We start from the raw sequence: 17,688 nt of genomic DNA on the forward strand, positions 1-17,688 counted from the left end.
GCCTATGATGCCTTTCTCCCCCTTTCAACCGCACCTTGTGAAGAAGTGCATAGTAGAGTAAAATACACTTGTAATGTCAGCATTCTGCAAATTTGACCTGTCACTTCTGTAGTTCTGGTGGTGTTCTGTGTAGGAAATAGACATCGAACTCTGCTACGGCAATTCCCTGGCCGTCCAGTGGTTAGAACTCGGTGCTTTCACTGCGGTGTCCTGGGTTCCATCCCGGGCCGGGGCACTAAGATCCCAGAAGCCGTGTGGCGTGGCCAAAAAAAGAAAAAAAGAAAGAAAGAAAGAAAAAGAAATCTTTCCTCACGTTAATTTTGTCTTAGTACTTCCTACTATGGGTTTTCTGGGCAAAGTAATATTTATTTTCTTTTTCTTAAGTTTTCATCTGAGTTGTTATGTTGGGATATTTACCTAATGAGAATGCAGTGCTCTTTTGCCTTCTTTGTACGTACTTGTGGAGTGGTGCTAGAAAAATTATTAATGTATTTTCCTATAAGTGATTATCCAGAGTGTTTGTTAGATGGACTTAGGAAGATTGAAAGAGAAACCTACCACAGATTTGATAGGTACAGAATTTATAAAGTTAAAAGTCCTTAACTGTAAATGTTCTGGTTTCAGTGATTGCAAAGATGAGTCCCCCAGACTTAATGGTAAGCAGTGTATTTGTCATGTATGTCCTGCCTCTTGTGGTCGTAAGGTAACTTTGATCCATGTTAGACTGTTTGCACAGTCCGAAGGAAAACTGGCTCTTCTTCAGAAATACCAATCTGCAATTTATGCGCAGGATCAGTATTAACAACTGGATGTTGGCTTCCTTAAATAAAGCTGAAAGACCATAGGTCAGAAAACTAAAGACTTCTGCGGTCCCCCCTCTTTTATTCCCATATATCCAATAAATCACTGTCTTGATTTCCCCCCTCCTTTTTTTTTTTTTAAGGAAAACTTTCCTCTTTTTCTCCATCTCTGCCTTTTCTGTTTTCCAGCACTGACTTTCAGCTGAAAAGTTCCAGGATTTTCTTTATTGGTCTTTTAGCCTTTTTTTTTTGGCCGCACCACACGGCTTGCAGGACCTTAGTTCCCTGACCATGGCTCGAACCCGGGCACCGGCGGTGAAAGCGGGGAGTCCTAATCACGGGACTGCCAGGAAATTCCCTAACCTTCATTTTAATTACCTCCATTTCATCCTCTGCATTGCCCTCTGATCCTTCTGGTGTTTGCTGCGCCAGACTGAGTCACATCACTCATTAGCATGGCATACAAAGCCTTCGGTACTCTTACTCCTGCCTGCCTCCCATTCTCCTCCACCTTTGCACATGCTTTTCCCTCTATCTGCAATGCTTTTCCTTTTGGATAGCAGGGAAAATTCTGTTCATATTCAAAAGCAAGTACAGACCTCCACCATGCTACAGAATTAATCACTAATTCCTCTGAACTACACTTTTTAGGTACTATAATTCTCTTGTGGTTTGGGACTTTATAAAATAATTCTCACATTTGTGTTTACTACCATGTGTATACTTATGGAAATTAGGAAGTATTTTACACCTGGCAGAGGGTTTTTGTATGGAATTGATAGGGATAACAATAGAAGCCCTTCCTTGTTGGCCCAACACCCCCGTGTCACTTTATGCCCATTGTTTCCACTGACTCCTTACTGGACTATGGGACGTTGGGGTTTGGGGGAAGGATATGGTCCTAGACTGAACCAGGAGGATCCATTCCTAGTTGTAGCCAGGCGTTTGGCAGCATGCTTGGTGTTGCCACGGCAAAGCTAGCACCTGTGATACAGGGGAATATCATGCCCATGAAGAACCTGGGAGCTTGGAAGTAGGCCTCTGTAACTTCCCTTGGTTCTTTGCTGTTGCAGAATTCTTGGGCTGGCTGTATACAAGTTGAGGACTGGATGTCCTCGTGAGAGTAAGCAAGCAGGAGGCGTGACTATGGCATGCAGACCCTTCTGATTCCTAAGGGCTGCTTATCCTCAGCTATGTCCACAGATACTCTGTTTATCTCTGCTCTGCAAGTAGTCTCACTACTCTCTAGTTTCACTACCTTCTGTGTACTGTGTGTATACATTCCGTGTATATATTTCATGGGGGCCATCAACCCAAATTGGGAAAGATAGTCCCATCTTTATTTTTGTTAACCTCCTACTGAAATGTAACAGTTTAATGATTAGTAAAACTAGCCACAGTAGAATTAGTAGACTTAGAAACACCTATCGCCTTGTCACTAAAATAAATGACATTTTCACATCACAGTATTCTTAGAGCTGTCTCAAAATTTTATCAAAACCTCAAACTTATAGTTATTAGACTACCACTGTAAATTTTTATTTTTATAAGTCAGCTTCATTAAGGTATAGTCAACATAAAGAGTCACAAATTTTAGTGTATAATTCTTTGCCTTTTGACAAATACATATAGTTATATAATGAACTCTACAGTGCCATGATTTGTGTGTGGTAGTTATTAGACCCGTCAGTATTCTGGGCATTGAATCTAATTGTAAAGAAGCACATATACTACCATATTATACATTTGGTTTTTAAAATATTTTGTGATGATTTCAATTTGCTTGATTTCATTTGTAATCCTATGTATTTTATGTTAAATACTTAAATGTATTATCCTGAAAGGGTCCATAGGATTCACCAGACGAAGTTTCTCCATGACACAGAAAGATTAAGAGCTTCTATTACTGTCCATCTTCCCACCACTATCTTAGGGCATGGTAGAATATAGGCACCTTTTAAGCCTTTAAGGTCTAGTTGGCTAGTCACTGACGAGGTCAGAAAGTGGCAATATGGTGACAAGTTTGCAGTTTGTTCTCCTTGATTTATTTTAGCCTCATTGCATTTTATAAAACAGTTAGGGGAGGAAGGGATTGGATAGGAATTGAGAGAGGTCACATGGTATGATTTGCCTCAGTAGAAAACTCCCAGACAGGACCCCCTGATGAATGTAACAAATGGACTTAGAAAAAACTCCACAAATCTAATTTTAAAAAATATATCTTTAGAGCATTGAAGAAAAATATTGAAAGCAATGACTGACACAAAAGGCATATAACAGAGTTTGGAAGAAGATAATCCTGAAAAATCTGATATCTCCTAACCCTTTAGTTGTTAGATACTTGTTATGTAGCCTTAGAGAATAATATTGTGGCAGTTCACCAAATACAGGTGAACTCCCTTGTGCCACCCCCTGCCACAATTCATTTGTGTGAAGGATGTACTGTCTACGCCAGGCTCCATTACCTCCTGACATGCTTCTGTGACCAAAGTGAAGGAGTCTAACCTGGAAATGCTGGGAACAGATAACTTCATAATATCTTTATGGTTTACATTTAATTTCTTCTTAGTAAAATTTTTTAGAATTTCAGTTAAAGTATATTCTTATTTCTTCATTTGCTTTAGAAGGTCATATTTACGTTACCTCTGATGTATTTTTCAGTAAATATGCAATTATGGAAAAAATTTCTTTGACTCTTGTATCCTTTTCTGGTGACGTTTCTTTTACTTTTTTATTTTAAAAGCTTTTATATTATCCACTTTGGGACTTGAGACAGCTGGTTTATTTATTTTTTCATATGTATATGAAGCTGGTTTTTTATTTTTTTAGTTGTTATTGGAGTATATTTGCTTTACAATGTTGTGTTAGTTTCTGCTGTACAGCAAAGTGAATCAGTTATACGTATACATACTGACATATCCCCTCTTTTTTAGATTTCCTTCCCATTTAGGTCATCACAGAGCATTGAGTAGGGTTCCCTGTGCTATACAGTAGGTTCTCATTATTTATCTATTTTATACATAGTAGTGTATATATGAGACAGCTGGTTTAAAATCACAACAAAAGAACAGGTTGAATAGAAATTAAAGGAGGAGGTGTAGCAATTTGAGAAGATATATCTGGTGCTAGATAGGGATTAGCAAACTTTGTAAAGGGCCAGATAATCTTTTAAGCTTTGCGGGCCACTTTCTGTTGACACTACGCAATTCTGCTGTTGTAGCATGAAAGCAAAAATAGACAACTTCTAAACAAATGAGTATCACTGTGTTCCAAAATCTTTATGGACACTGACATTTGAATTTCATGTAATTTCCATGTCATGAAATATTATTTTGAATTTTAGCTCAACCATTCTTAGCTCATGGACCATACTAAACAGTGGGCTTGTACTTACAAATGGAATTTGTACTAAAAAGAATTTTTACTATTCTGTACTGTTAACTTTGTACTATTACAATTTGTACCATTAAAGAGAAATTAAGAAAACAATCCCACTGTCCTTGTGTCTTGGCATCCTTGCACCTTTCCACATAGGCCATGCGAGCAAAGGCTATTCTGAGTTTTGGCGGAATGCTTTGTATTCCTCCTAGATCAAGAGACGATGAGAGGCTTGTAAGGAATCGTTATGGGACCTTCTGTCACTTCCTTCTCTCCTCTGGGAGGTTGTCGTGAGACAGTTCCTCATTGTCTCTGGATTCTGATGAGTTCTGAGGCTTTCTGCCTTGCCCCCTCCCCGCCCCTTTCCCCCCTCCAAAATAAAACTTCAGAATATAAAACCACTTAGCTACAGGCTAGAACTGACTCCTCAGCATCGAAATACTCCACAACTTGCACTGCAGGCATTCAGCCTCTCTTGCTTTGGTCTCATCCTTTTTGGAGTGTGGAACAGGGATTTGGCACATCTTTCACTGTCTCTGTAAATAATAAACTGTCTGAATCTAGAAGTGGATTGTTTTATCTTTACCAGCAGAATCAGTCGGGTCTCACCCTGTCTTATGAGTGTATGATAGTGCCCTGCTACTCACCTTCATCCAGGTCAGTCCTTTGACTCTTAAGAATTTGCATTTTGGGGGAAGAGCAGAGAAGGTTTAATCAACTCATTTATGATCTTGACAAACAGAACTGCAAAGCAAGAATGTCTTATCAATTCCATGAGTAATTAATTACTCAGTGCCTACTCTGTGCTGGGTATTGAGATACCCCAGTGAAGGGCTTTAGTTATAGTACTCTCTATAAACCTTCTGTGAACGAGTGGGGTAAAGGGAACACTCCCTTTTTGGGAATTGCTGATAATAAACCAGTCATACAGCTGTGGTATTCTCACATACATCTGTATATGGCTGGAATTGATATGTATCCCTGGAGGCCAGCAGGAAACTTACTCATCAGATGGTGTGAGAGACCAGAATTATAAGACTGCTGGCCCTCAGAGCTGCCAAGCCATTTGCCATGATGGAGGCGTTAAAAAGCCTTGTCCCTTTGCCCCTTTTCATTTTACCATGTTTGACAAATGAATTTGACTGAGGCTGAGGGAAAAAAAAATTTAACCAGCGTTTCAAATGAAATCAGTTAAGTTCTCCTTTCAAAAGGCCACAGCCAGAAATTTTAAAATTAAATTATCCACTGCTGGACATAATATGGAGAAACATTTGCTGTTATATACACTCTTAAGTGGAAGATTATGTTAGTACCACATTTCTTCAGAGCAGTTCGACACTATATAAATATGTGGAACTTGACCTGGTAATTCTAGTTCTAAGAATTTATGAAATAATCAGATATATGCATAAACTTGTGTATCAAAGTGTTAATTATGGCATGCTTATTATTGTAAAATATTAAAGAGAACACATGTTTGTAAACCCATACAACCCATACAAAGGATTACTCCAAAGTTAATTCTTTTTTTTTTTTTTTTTTTTTTTTGCAGTACGCGGGCCTCTCACTGCTGTGGCCTGTCCCGCTGCGGAGCACAGGCTCCGGACGCGCAGGTTCAGCGGCCATGGCCCACGGGCCCAGCCGCTCCACGGCATGTGGGATCTTCCCGGACCAGGGCATGAACCCGTGTCCCCTGCATCAGCAGGCGGACTCCCAACCACTGTGCCACCAGGGAAGCCCCAAAGTTAATTCTTTAATTGAGGCATATTTATAGGAAAGATACTCATGATTTTATATATATATATGTGAAGTTGTTAACAGCTATTTTCCATAAGTAGATTGGATTATGGAATTTTTTTCTTTTAATTGTCTTTGCTTTCTTATTTTTCTGTAACAGACATGTATTGCTCTTATGATAAGAGTTGATTTTAAGTAAGTAAATAATTTAAAAGCCCTTATCTTCAAGGCATTACCCTTCAGCCAAAAATAAGAAAGAAAAATAAAATGGGGGGACTTCCCTGGTGGTCCAGTAGATAAGATTCCATGTCTCCAAGGCAGGGGGCACGGGTTTGATCCCTGGTCGGGGAACTAGGATCCCACATGCCGCGTGGTGTGGCCCCAAAATAAAAAAAAAAAAAAAAAAATGATTGTTTTTTTATATGTGGTGATTACAAATCACAAGTTAGGTTTCATTACAGATTTTTTTTAAATGCAGTTAAAGAATCTTCTAGTAAATTCATCTTTTCTTCTTCTTTTTTTTTTTTCCCCCTTTGGTTGTGCGGCATGTGGGATCTTAACCACTGGACCGCCGGGGAAGTCCCAAACTCATCTTTCTTTACATAGAGAAATCATAAATGCTTTTCTCCCCAAGGGCTCTAGGAAGGAGAAATCAATTTTGGTGGCTTACTTTGTGAGGACATAAGTACACTTCAACATTAGCTGCGTGGTTGTTAGGCTGCGCCCTCCAGACCTGCAGACCTTGTAATTGCCCAGCCGAGAGACTGAAGAAAGAGCCCGGAGACAGCGACACAGAGACGTTAATGGTTTATTGGATAGGGAGTCTTACAAGTCTTACAATTCAGTAGATGTGAAAATTGATGACCAGAGAAGTCACTCAAGACACAGTTACATAGTAATGAAAAGTGGAAGAGGAATCAAATCTTAGCACTCTTGGCTCCAGAGTCCATGTTCTTAAACATAGATCAGTGGTTCTTTAAATAAGCTTGCATTCCAGTGAGCTAGAGGGCTTGATGAAACACAGATGGCTTACTCTGTGTAACTGCGGATGGCTGGGTCCCACTTCAGAGTTTCTGACTCAGAAGTTCTGAGCTGAGGCCTGAGAATTTGCATGTCTAACAAGTTCCAGATACGGCTCCTGATGCTGCTGGCCTCAGGCACACTTTGAGAACCACTATATTATTATCTTAATTAAATGTTATTGAAGTGACCTCCATTTGACTCTCAAACTAGGAAATAAAAGAGAAGAGGGGCTTCCAAATAGTCTGGAATGGTGATGTTATTAGGGTCAATACAAAATATTTTTGCTGTTTTAAGTAGAGGAGAGAGATCAGAGCATGGGAAGAACAAGGGAAGAGGAAATTGACATTTAGCATTTACTGGGCACCTCTTGTGTGCCAGGCCTGTGCCAGGTGCTTCATGTTCAGAATATCATCATGCCATAGTATGAAGTAGGCTGTGATATCCGCATTTTACAGACTAGAAAACTGAAGTCGAGTGATGTTAAGTCACTTAGCTAAAGTTATAGAGTGACTAAGGTAGGATAAGAATTCAGGTTTGTCTACGCTTGTGGTTTTTCCTCAAAACCACCTTGGAAATGTGTCTTTGGAGGGCATTTGGAGAGACCCTGTCAGAATGAGCAGAAAACTAAAATTCTGGGTTAATTGTCTAATACGTGGCATGGAACTATCTTTAAGAATGTGAAAGTGGTGGTGTGGGAACTGGGGAGACGCTAAGTCTTGCTTTACCCATATTTGGATGAAAATGGCCTATTTAAATGATTTACCTCTCAGGTATTAACCTGGGCAAGGGAATTGCAAGAGCCTCAGGGTAGCCATGCAAGAAGAGTTAGTTCACCTGACAACAGCTTTGGATTTCAAATGCTAAAGGAGGTCAATTACCCATGAAAATATCTGTTTGGGGCTGAATTGTGCCCCCTCCCTCCCAATTCACTTGCTGAAGTCCTCACCCCCAGTATCTCAGAATATTATGTATTTGAAGATAGGGCCTTTAAAGAGGTAATCAGTTAAAATCAGGGCATTAGGGTGGGCCATAATCCAATAAGACTGGTGTTCTTATAAGAAGAGATTGGCACAAACACAGAGAAAGGAACACATGAAGATACAGGGAGAAGGCTGCTGATTTTTTTTTTTTTTTTTTGGCACTACTGTTATCCCCATCTTAAAACAGTGTTGACACATACTAGGAGTTCAATAAACATTTATCCTTAAGCTAAATTAAAATGAATTAAACAAAAAATTGAATGGAAAAATCTACACGAGTTAATTTTTACCTCATGGAAAACTATGTTGCACCAAAAACTCCCTGGTCTTGGACTCCTCCATTGCTCATTAATATAACCGTCATCTTGTTTGTGGACAGGATGATGCAGCATGAGCAAGGTCCTCAGCCACACAGGTGTCTGAAGGTAAAGCTGAGAATCCCAGGAGCAGAGCAGAAGGAGCTGTGGAAGGGGCACAGAGCTGGAACTTGGGCCAAGTAAGGGGGCCTCACAGGGTTACTCCCAGTAGACTGGCATCTGGTCTGCTTTCTGCCACCATAGATACAATTTGCAGGTATGAGGGTGTGCAACCAACTGACCCAGGTGTTAGTCACAGGATGGGCACTTGGCAAAATAACTGACCTGGGTAAAAGGCCTGGAGTGTGAATTACAAAGAATTTCCCACAGAGAGAAAACAAGCCCCTGTAATCACATCACAGCGTTCAGCTCACTGATTCTGAATACAGCTACTGCTTACCTTTTGTCATCTGGAACACACGGCCCCTGGTCCCCATCGGTCCGAGTACTCTGGACTAGTCATGCCATGTGTGCCAGTGAGATAGCTCTTAGGTTGAAAACATAATGATAATAACCAGCCCCTTTCCCCAAATGAAATGCAGCTGGATTTCTTTGCCCATCTTTCAGCTCAGAGTCAAAATCAAAGTCTCTGGATAATAGACTTGGGGGGACTGGAAATAGGAAACAACATATCATTTCAAACCGTTCAGAAGGCAGGGGGCTGGAAAGGTGTTGGACCTGGGAGGACAGGGGCTGGAGGGAAAGATCACAGAACCAGGCCCTAGTTCCAGTCCTGCCAGTGATGTGCTAAGTGATCCAAGGGAGTCATTTGTTCTCTGAGCTTCAGTTTCCTCATCTGCCAAACAGAGGTTTTAGCTATTTCCTCCTAGTCATTTCTAGAAAGCTGTTACTAAAACACGTTAGAAATGGTCAGGCCAATAGTTTAATGTTGGTAACACAATGTGAAATATCCTTATCAATAAATGAAATAATACTGCTCAGGGCTTACTGCTATGTCTGAATTTATTGCTGTGTCTGAATTTGGAGGCTCAGGTGGGGAAAGGTGTTACCAGATTGATAAAATTCATATTTGCGTCATCGTCCATGACATGTGCTAGCACCTGATGGATTCCAGGCGCTCTTTCTGATGCTTGGGGATCTAGAGTTCGTTCCTCATGAAACTTACACCTTGCAAAAACGCACTCTAAACGTACAGAGTCATCAAGTAACTCAACAGTCAAGTAACTACAGGAATAGAAGGAAACCAAGAGATGAAGTGGTCAGCTCTGTAAAGAAAGTCAACATAGCCTGCCTCCTTAATCATGACTTACCATATTCAAGACTGTGTCCCTCAGAATCATTACTGCTTCAATAGGAAGGAATAGAAAAGAAACTTGGAAAAATAAGACATTTTTGAGTGAGATAAAAAGCAGAAGGCAACCCACAGTTAATTTAACTCAAAGTACTGGGTTCAGTGAGTGTGAGCATAGTAGGTTCCTTTACTCAAGGCAAATGTCTGTTCAGAGTTAAAGCAGGAGCTGGAAAACCTTAAGGCAAACAGAAGTCAAATTTTCAGAGAGGTACAAAGGTCATGATACAGAGGGAGAGGAGCAATTAACATGGGGTGGGGAGCAGACGGGAATCAGTGAAAAGTTTACCGATGAGATGGCATTTTAATGAAACTTTGCAGGATTAGTATTTCAGCTGATAGAGGAGGAGGGAGACTGGAGAGCCATCTAGCCAAAACTCAGGCATGAAAATCCATTGGGTGTGGGGAAATGCAGTGGGGAATGAGGCTGGAAAGATAAGCTATGATGAGATGACACGGCCCGGTCTAGGATGACACACGTGAGGTGCCTGGGGTGCACAATTTAAGGAGGCATTCACTCTCAGGGTCGGACAAGCGGGGTTGGCACAGTGGCTTTGGTCATTAAGTAGAGGGTTGATGTCAAAATTTCCCACATGAGAGACTTCTGCTTCTGGTAAGATGGAGTAGATGTACCTTTCCTTACGCTTCCCACTAACTGCAACTAAAAACCCTGAACATATAAAACAAACATAAGACTCTGACAGATGGAGAGACGAAAACAGACAAGCTTAGTAACCTTGAGATCCAAGGAAACATGGTGGTGAGTCCCCTGGATTTTGTTTTTGCTTCATATTTCCAGACTTGGAGCCAAAGAAGCTGGCAACCTGGAAACACCAGTGGGTGCAGACAAAAAAAGCCCAACAAAAGCCTGCTGTTTCTAGCCAAAGGACCAGGAAACAGGCAGCCGAGAAAGAAGGAAATAACTGCTGTGTTCCAGCCAAATGCCACAGAAAAAACTGGTCTCACTTCTCCTCCCCTTTCTGTCCCCCACAGCAGAGACTACATGCAGAAACTAGACTTCCATTATCACCAGGCTCTAAAGAGGTGTCCCAACCCCCTCTCTCCAGGTTAGTGCCCGAGAAGCCTGAGTAGAGCTGAGACCTGCATCCCTTCCCAGCCCCTGTGGTGTCAGTGGAGACCTTGGGAAGTCTGGACTTCCGCCCTCATCTGGTGGAGATGAGGCACTGTTCCACCTAACTGATGCAGTGATACCAGAAGAAGCCTAGTGGAAATTCAAGACTTTATCTCCCAGCAGTAATAAAGCCACCTCCAATGTGGTGTCATTGGAGACCAAAGCACGAGGGGTTTTTTCTTCAGTCTTTACCATAGGAACCTAATTGAGTTCCTAGAGGTAACAATCATGAAAGTGTGCCCCCCACCACCAAAAACAAAACAAAACTGAGCCTCCAGGAGGTTTTTGGTTTTGTTTTGTTGTTTTTGTTTTGTTTGTTTTCTCTCTTAAGCTAGTCCTCATTCAGTAATTCATCAATTACTATTTAATTGTTCCTACCCATTGCTGGCTCCAGCAGTGACTTCTTCTCCTGGCGTACTGTATGCCATGATTCTCTGTATTCCCCTGTCTCTTAACTTTTGGGGGTGGCTATTTTCCATGTGACTTCAATTCTCTTGTTAACTTAAGAAGACTTGTTGATTTTCAATTTGTGCCAATTGTTTTTTCTTGTTTTGAGGATGACAGTTCCCGAGCTGTTTACATTTTGGAATGGAAATTGGAAGGTCCATGATTATTTTTATTTATTTTTTCTTTCGGTTCCTTAGACTGGATAATCTCAATTGACCTGTCTTCACTTTCTTCTCCCTGTTCAAATCTGTTGTTAAGCCCCTCCAGTGATTTGTTTTTTCAGTTATTGTACTTTCCAACTCCAGAATTTCCATTTGGTTCTTTTAAAAAATAATTTCTCTCTCTATTGATATTCTCTATTGGAGACATTATTCTCATACTTTCCTTTAGTTCTTTAGAAGCGGTTTACTTTGGGGTTTTCCCTGGTTGTCCAGTGGTTAAGATTCCACGCCCCCAATGCAAGGCTCCCGGGTTCGATCCCTGGTCAGGGAATTAGATCCCGCATGCCTCAACTAAGAGCCCACATGCTACAACTAAAAGATCCTGCACGCGGCAATGAAGATCCCATGTGCTGCAACTAAGACCCAGTGTAGCCAAATAAATAAATTAATTAATATTAAAATAAAAAGAAGTTTTACTTTGGTTTACTTTGGACATGTTTAAAATAGCTGATTTAAAGTCTTTGTCTAGTAGAGCCAACGTCTGGGCTTCTTCAGGGAAAGTTTTTTTTTTTAATTTTTATTGGAGTATAGTTGATGTACAGTGTTGTGTTTCAGGTGTACAGCAAAGTGAATCAGTTAGACATATACATATATCCACTCTTTTTTCTTTTCTTTCCTTTTTTGTTTTTTAGATTTCTTTTCCCATATAGGCCATTACAGAGTATTGAGTACAGTTCCCTGTGCTATACCACAGGTTCTTATTAGTTATCTATTTTATATAAGGTAGTGTGTATATATCAGTCCCAATCTCCCAATTTATCCCCCTCCCCCAGGGAAAGTTTTTATTGATTGCTTCCCTCCTCCCCCTTTTTGTGGGCCATACTTTCTTGTTCCTTTGCATATCTTACATTCTTTTGTTGAGAACTGCACATTTAAAATAATATAGATAATAAAGAGTTCCCTGGTGGCCTAGTGGTTAGGATTCCAGGCTTTCACTATCATAGCCTGGGTTCAGTCCCTGGTTGGGGAACTGAGATCCTGCAAGCCACATACCACGGCCAAAAAAAAGCAAGAAAAAATAATATAACATGGCAACTCTAGAAATCAGGTTCTCCCCATTCTCCAAGGTTTGTTGTTGTTGTTTGTTTAGTGACTTTTCTTAACTAATTCATTGTAAAGTCTGTATTCTTTATTGTGTGTGGACCCTGAAGTCTCTACTGATTAGCTTAGTAGTCAGCTAATGATTGGCTACTAAGCATTTAAGATTACCTTAAATGCCTGGAACCAGTATACCTCCCAGTCTTTCATGAGGGGCTCTGTGTGCCTACTGGGGCATGTCTTCAACAATATCAGCCAAGCAGTTGAAAAGTCTGCCTTTGCCTTCACTTCCTCCTTGGGAAAAGCTTCAAGGTCAGCCGGGGTTGAATGCATAGGGCCGTCTCATGTCTTTCTTGAGCATGCTCACAACCCTGCATGCACACGGCTCTATACATGTGCGTGGACTTCTAGACGCCTACGGATATGTCAGAGCTGTTCAGAACCCCTATGGACATCTAATTTACCAGCTTTTCCTTTAAGCTTTTTGGCTAGTCTGTCAGTTGCCCCAAATAATCCAATGCCTCAGAGAGCCAGGAAGTTAAAACATTTTGTCAAAAGTTTTGCCAAAAGTTCTGTGAGGAGAAGACTTTTTTTGCTCTGAGTGGACTCCAAGTTAGGTCAAATGCAGATAGCTTTGCAAGCAAGTGACGTCTTCCAGAAAACCAGCAGATGAGTCAGCTAATGACAGTTCTTTGGGAATGAGACTCTGAAAGGGCTCTACCTCTATTCTGCTCCCTCTCGTGGCTGCGTTGGAATCTAGGCTGTTGAAAATAAGGCTACCATGGAGCTGGAGAGTGAATGATGGAACAGTGCCACAAAGCATGCTGTTCAATACTGAGATTCAGTTGTTCTTAAATAAATGTTTCCTGAGCTGCTGAAAGCTTATAGTTAGTATCCAGAGTCAGAAAAACCTGATTCTGACAATTTCTTTTTTTGCCACATTTTTCATTGCTTTTACAGAGGAGAGAATTTTCAGAGATCTTATGCCACCATTTTGGGTTATATCTCCCCTGCAGTTTGTAACCTCACCCAGGGTTTGGCCAGAGCAGCAAGGAATAACCCTTTGTAGTTAAAGTAATTCCCTCATTTAATGGAACCAGCTTTGCTGATGTGAGTACCTTGAAATCACAGAAACCCGATTTAAAACAGATATCCTCTTCAAATTGCTATTTGAAATCTTTTTGTCTTAACTATAAATTATGATAATATTCTGAAGTCAATGAACCTATATCCAAATCCTGTTCAAAGCTACAAGTATATACTATTTCATTGTGTTACTAAAACATAAAGTCTAACCAGCCTTCTATGACTGTACTTTTAGATATGAGTATTTTTAGATATTAGCCTCCCCACATCACTGTCTTTTTATTTTGTTGAAATCCCAAATTTGCTTTCCCCCCCCCCCCCAAATTTGCTCTTGATTAGCAGTCAAACCTTAAATGGTCCTCTGAGAGAAACAAAATCTGAAAAGGTGAGATTGAAATTAAATGATTTAAAATAGTATTTGGGCATTCACATTTCCATTGGTGCTAAAATCTATCTGAACATGGAATGGAATTCAGAACTCCATGAAAGAGAGCTGGTGTCCAAAGAGTTGATGTCACACAGCCTAAGGCCTGATAGGCGTACAAGTTGGAGCTGGACAGTGGTTGTCCATTCTGGTCGCACTGGTGGAGACTGTGCTTCTAAAAGCGAGCTCTTCAAACTTACATCTCAATTACTCCTAACAAGGATAATTAGAATTTTCTTTCTCAGATTAAGGGTTTGAGAAATTCCTGATAAGATGTACTGTTCCCTAAAGTTGATTTTAATTGTAATTTTTTTAAACTGTCAGCATTTATCCAGCTCTGGTGACTTAGATACTCGTAAGTATGCTTTGGCAGTTGGATTGTTTATTCCTCTCTTCTGGCTCACTTTTCCCCAGTTTCAGGGAGTCAGATTAAACAAATTGCTTATTCCACACAAATGGGGCTTCCTGGAAAGATTTAGCGTTTAGGAGGAAAAATGGCAGTAGTCAGAGGGAGAATTGAAAGCTTCCTTTTCCTGAAACACATATCACAAAATAGATTAGTGTATTCTTAGTATTTTTGAACATAACATTTAAAAAAAGTCATTCCCTTAATAATTGCCGTAGAAGATTTTTAAGCCTGAGGTACAGGGAAGGGTTTAATTCTGACTCTGAAAGGGAACTTATTTCAGGAGGCCCAGGTGTTTGGGAATAAAACCATTTGCTCGAGTGCAGGCTGGTTATTTACAGCTGCACTTTACTGCACGTGAAAGAGAGAAGAAGATTCTGCCCACTTTCTTTCCTTCCTTCTCTCTGGACTTTGCATTTCAGTCCCATCTCATTTAGAAATGAACCCTTTCCCCCGTCTCTGGGCCAGCTTAGGGTCCTGGGCCCCCGCTAGGAAGACTCATTTGTGTTTTACACGCATAAGGATCTGTGGTTTGGGTTCATTCTTCCTCCACTGAAGGAAGCATATTGAGGTTGCTCGGTGGCTGTGGGGAGGGAAGCCACATTCACTGCTTGCCTGCACTTCTCTGCCTAGGTGAAGCTTCCCAAGTTAACACGGTAATTATGTTCTGCATTGGTGGCGGTATCCTTTTGGCTGTGCTTGTGCTGATGGCTGCTGTCATCTGTCTTTACTACAAAGTAGCCAACGCATTGAAGTGAGTGATGTGGGTAAGAGTGGCTAACGCTCCCTCAGATGGGATCCTGGGGCTTTGTGCTTGAGTAGGGTCATTCCTTGCCGCATGGCCGCACCCCGGGTGAGGTCAGGAACAGCGGGAGGGTTTGAGATGACAAAGGCAGTGCGTGTAGAATCTTGGTTTCTTCGCCTTCCTGTTTGGGGCTCTGAGCTCATAAGTAGAATGTTCTCAGCCAGGTGGCTCTGGGCTGCTTTGCTGTTACTTGGCCTCGTTGAGTTTACCCTCAGCTGGCTAATTCCACACACTGCAGACTGAAGACTGTGTGAATGAGTCTCTCTGCCTGTGTTCGCTCAGAGGACGGGCTGAGTTGATCTTCTCTTGCCTGAGTTGGGGAGCTCTCAGTGTGTCCTTGGCCTTGGGGACAGTGAGGTGGGCCTATAGGACTTTGGGGAAGCTGAGTTGTGTGAAGATCCTGGGGTTTGCCTAACAAGGGAGTGTAGATCAGAAAAGTGAGCATTCGATTTTGGGGAAAGGAACCTTCAAATATGGGAGAGATTGGTTGCCAGAAGCAGTGGTGTTCCCATTCATTAACGTTCCAAGGAGGCAGCATAAGTTGTTGAACAGAGTCCTGCATCAAGCTTTCAATGACCTGCCTTTTATTTACAGCTCCTCCTCTGCTTGTATGTGTTTGATCAAGCCACTGTGTTTCTCCATGTCTCAGATTCCTTATCTAATAATGGAGAGAAAAAACAAGCAAAAAAGCAGTGGTTTTCCCATTCTAGGGAAGTTAGGCCTGTGTGCTGGAAGGTGAATCCCAGCACCCAGGGGACGGCTGACTTTGGCACCTGTCATGCTCTGCACTTGGAGGACTTGCAGTGATCATCTCGTGACCCACACTTGCAATTCACTCTCCCTTATTTGCTGTAACCTGATTTTACATTTCTGGCAATCTTAGGAGAGAAAGGGCTTAGACAGGAACTTGGGACGGGGGCAGAGCACTTTAGTCTTGGGCTGGTATCATGTGTTTCATTGGCTCCAGTCCTAAGCTTCTGAGATACCTCTGACAAGTTGTAACAAATGGACTGAGAAGAAAAATTCTAATCCTATGCTCTGTGTATGTCTTTTCTTAAGAGTTCCAAAGGTACCTATTTCTTCAGCCTTAAAAGATGATCCAGACATGGTCACCCAGGACAAGGTCACTGCGGCCATCACCACTGGGTCTTATCCCAGCCTCCAGTGCTGTGATGAATGTAACTTGTATGCTGGCTTTGATGCCCTGCCACCGTGCTTCTGTGATGCAAACGAGGGACTCTGACTTGGGTGGGCACAAATATCTTTGTGAGCGATATTTCTTTATTAGTAGAATGTTTTATTATTCAAGTCAAGTTTTATACTGTTTACATTATATCATGTACTATGTAACATATTTATGTACTTTTGAATAACTGAAATATTGAAAATAATCCTCTCTGCCTCCAGTATTGTTGTTGTTAGTTATAAAAGTACTTAAATTTGTGTAGTACCCACTTTGGGACTTGGGGCAACTAGCTTATAAAGTTATACTGCAATGTAAGGAGAGTTAGAGTAGAAAATACACCTATATATCCAACCCCAGAAAAAAAATATTGACCTTAGAGTGTTTCTAGTTTCAGACCCTGCTAAACTTCCCACGGTCGGCCCTCCTCCTTCTAAGGGCTTCATTCACTCTCATCCAGCTACTCTACCATGGGCAGTTGTTACACTGCCCTGGAGGGAAACTCCATTCATCCCAGAGGGAGAACAGCCAGATGGGCTACCTCTGGGTTGAGGTTGCCTGATATGTGCAATCATGGGGTTGAGCTCTGTGGTGTCAAAAGGACATTTTAAAAACCTGAGATTCCTCCTCCTGCTATCCTCCAAATCTTCAGAAGCAGATTTTTTTCTTCTTTTTGGATCACTTTAACACTGATTATTGCTGACTCAGCTGTCAGTGTCTTTAACTGCCAACAGGAACCTCCCGCTGAATGGTGAAGCCCAGATCCTCCTGGTCTCAGCAGTAGGCAGGAGGGTGCACCCCTTGTCACTCCTGCTCGTCTGCTCCCTTCTGTTCCTGCTTTTTCCTCTGAACCTCTGGAACCCCCTTCTAACCATAGACTCTCCATTTGTAACCACAATTTGTTCTTTTTTTTTTAAAAAAAAAACATTTGAAATGTTGATAGCACATATTTAATTTATTTTTATTTATTTATTTATTGGCTGCATTGGGTCTTCATTGCTGCGCGTGGGCTTTCTCTAGTTGCGGCGAGCAGGGGCTACTTTTTGTTGCAGTGCACAGGCTTCTCATTGCGGTGGCTTCTCTTGTTGCAGAGCACGGGCTCTAGGCACACGGGCTTCAGTAGTTGTGGCACGAGGGCTCAGTAGTTGTGGCTCACGGGCTCTAGAGTGCAGGCTCAGTAGTTGTAGTGCACGGACTTAGTTGCTCCACGGCATGTGGGATCTTCCCAGACCAGGGCTCGAACCCGTGTCCCCTGCCTTGGCAGGCAGATTCTTAACCACTGCGCCACCAGGGAAGTCCCCGCAATTCATTCTTTCATTAACAAAACCCTTGCTTAGTGAGCATCATGTGTTTTACTCAAGGT

This window comes from Stenella coeruleoalba (assembly GCF_951394435.1).
Source record: "Stenella coeruleoalba genome assembly, chromosome: 16".
Classification (NCBI taxonomy): domain Eukaryota; kingdom Metazoa; phylum Chordata; class Mammalia; order Artiodactyla; family Delphinidae; genus Stenella; species Stenella coeruleoalba.